Raw genomic sequence first — 2,745 nt, 5'->3', positions numbered from 1 at the left:
AGGGTTTAATATTCAGAATATATAAAGTACTCCTACAACTCAACAGCAAAAAGACACAGCACAATTTTAAAAAATGGGCAAAGAAAACAAAAATGGGCAAAGGACTTGAATACACATTTCTCCAAAGAAGATACAGAAATGGCCAAGAAGCACAGGAAAAAATGCTCAACATCTTTAATCATTAGGAAAATGCAAATCAAAAACATAATGAAATACCATCTTCATACTTACTAGGATAGCTATAATAATTATTTTTAAAAATAACAAGTGTTGCTGAGGATATGGAGAAATTGGAATCCTCATACATTGCTGATGGGGATATAAATTGGTGCAGCTACTGTAAAAAATGATAGGATGGTTCCTCAAAATGTTAAACACATAATTACCATGTGACTCAACAATTCTACTCCTAGGTCTATAACTAGAAGAATTAAAGCAGGAAATCTAACAGATACTTATAAGCAAATATTTATTGCAGCATTATTCACAACAACTAAAATGTGGAAACAACCCAAGTGTCAAATCAGCAGATGAATGGATACAGAAAATGTTTCACATACTTAAAATAGAATAGTATTCAGGCATTAAAAGGAGTGACATTCTGACACAAGCTCTAACATGAATGAACCTTGAAAACATTGTGCTGAGTGAAATAAACCAGACATAAAAAGACAAGTGGTATATGATTCCACTTACATGAAATATCTAAAATAGGCAAATTCATAGTAACAAGAAGTGGATTAACAGTCACTAGACATTGTGGGGATGGGAGGCTAGTGAGTTAATGGTTACAGAGTTTCTGTTTGGGATGATAAAAGTTTTAAAGATATATGATCATTATAGTTGCACAGCTTTGTGAATATAATTAATACCACTGAAATGTGCACTTGAAAATGGTTAAAATGAAAAAAAATTATGTTATTTACGTTTTACCTCAATGAAAAAGTAATAAAAAAGAAGTTAATACTACTACAGATCCAGTTAACCAAGAAACTGAATGCCTCAGTATAATTTGGTTCCTTTTGAATTAGTCTTCAAAAGTTATCAATCTCTGTTTAATCTAACCTTGCTTTTTACAGAACGTTGAAAGGGTCACTTTTTACCACTCACCTAGAATTTTATATTATGTCAAAATCCCTTCTAACACTGTTCTAGGATTTCAGTCCAGATTGAAGTTAATTGACCTCCTAGTAGCATGTACTCAACTTTCAGCTGGTTTTTGTTTCCTTAAGTATTTGTATGCTGTTTTGATGTATGTCAGCCACCAACACGTCCCCACTCATTTAACAGAGTTAAATAAAAGTATGGCCATCTATCCACTCTTTTAGACTTTTCTGCTCCTGACTTTCCTATTTTTCCAGTCACCAAAAGAAGTAAAAAGAACAAAATGAGTATGAAATAAGTTCCCTTGTCACTGGGACCCTCTGTGATTAACTGTTTGACAATCATGTTTCTCTCCTGTTTCACATCAGCCCTTGACATCTCCATTCCAGCAAGAATTGCAAGCTGTTAGTTGGTACTTTAATTGGCTAGTAATTTAAACACATAAATACCCACTACATTCATGCAGAGAAACTCTGCTTCTTGTTACAGCATGTGTAAGTACCAAAAAGAAAATAAATAAATAACTCTACCATATAAATGTTAAGTAATACTTAAACACAACATAGTGAGGATACTTAAGTAACATTTATTTTTTTATTATACATAGAATTTTTAATATATAAAATAAAAAATATCAAAGTATAAAGAAGGAAATTAAAATCCTCAGAAAACCTCACTACCCAGAAAGGAAAAATACTAATATTTAGGTATGTTTATTTACAGTTATTTTCTGTACTCACATACACACATAATTGGGATCAGAAAGAATTTTTATCTCATTATAAAAATCATTCATTATATAAAATTTGTAAACTATAATAAATTAAAGGATGACAAAATTATTTTTATTATCATTCAGAGTAATAATTGTTACATTCTTGCTATGTACACTTCCTGATTTGTACTATCTATTAATAAAGTTTTGACTATAGAACACATAAATGTTAATTATCTACATTTTAAAAATATAGAATGTTATTAAGAAAATGTACCACTGGTGTATATACTTCTTGAAATATAGACATAGCTACAACAATATTATTTTAAAGAGATTCTAATAAACTCAAAATGGATTAAAGAGCAAAATGTAAGGCCAGACACTATAAAACTCTTAGAGGAAAACATAGACAGAAGACTCTTTGACATAAATCACAGCAAGATCCTTTTGGACCCACCTCCTAGAGAAATGGAAATAAAAACAAAAATAAACAAATGGGACCTAATGAAACTTAAAAGCTTTTGCACAGCAAAGGAAACCATAAACAAGATGAAAGGGCAACCATCAGAGTGGGAGAAAATATTTGCAAATGAAGCAACTGACAAAGGATTAATATCCAAAATTTATAAGCAACTCATGCAGCTCAATAACAAAAAAACAAACAACCCAATCCAAAAATGGGCAGAAGAACTAAATAGACATTTCTCCAAAAAAGATATACAGATCGCCAACAAACACATGAAAGAATGCTCAACATCATTAATCATTAGAGAAATGCAAATCAAAACGACAATGAGATATCATCTCACACCGGTCAGATTGGCCATCATCAAAAACTCTAGAAACAATAAATGCTGGAGAGGGTGTGCAGAAAAGGGAACCCTCTTGCACTGCTGGTGGGAATGTAAATTGATACAGCCACT

This window comes from Physeter macrocephalus, chromosome 4, assembly GCF_002837175.3.
Source record: "Physeter macrocephalus isolate SW-GA chromosome 4, ASM283717v5, whole genome shotgun sequence".
Lineage (NCBI taxonomy): Eukaryota > Metazoa > Chordata > Mammalia > Artiodactyla > Physeteridae > Physeter > Physeter macrocephalus.
The sequence above is the reverse complement of the archived record's forward strand: the minus strand, read 5'-3'. Positions refer to the sequence as shown.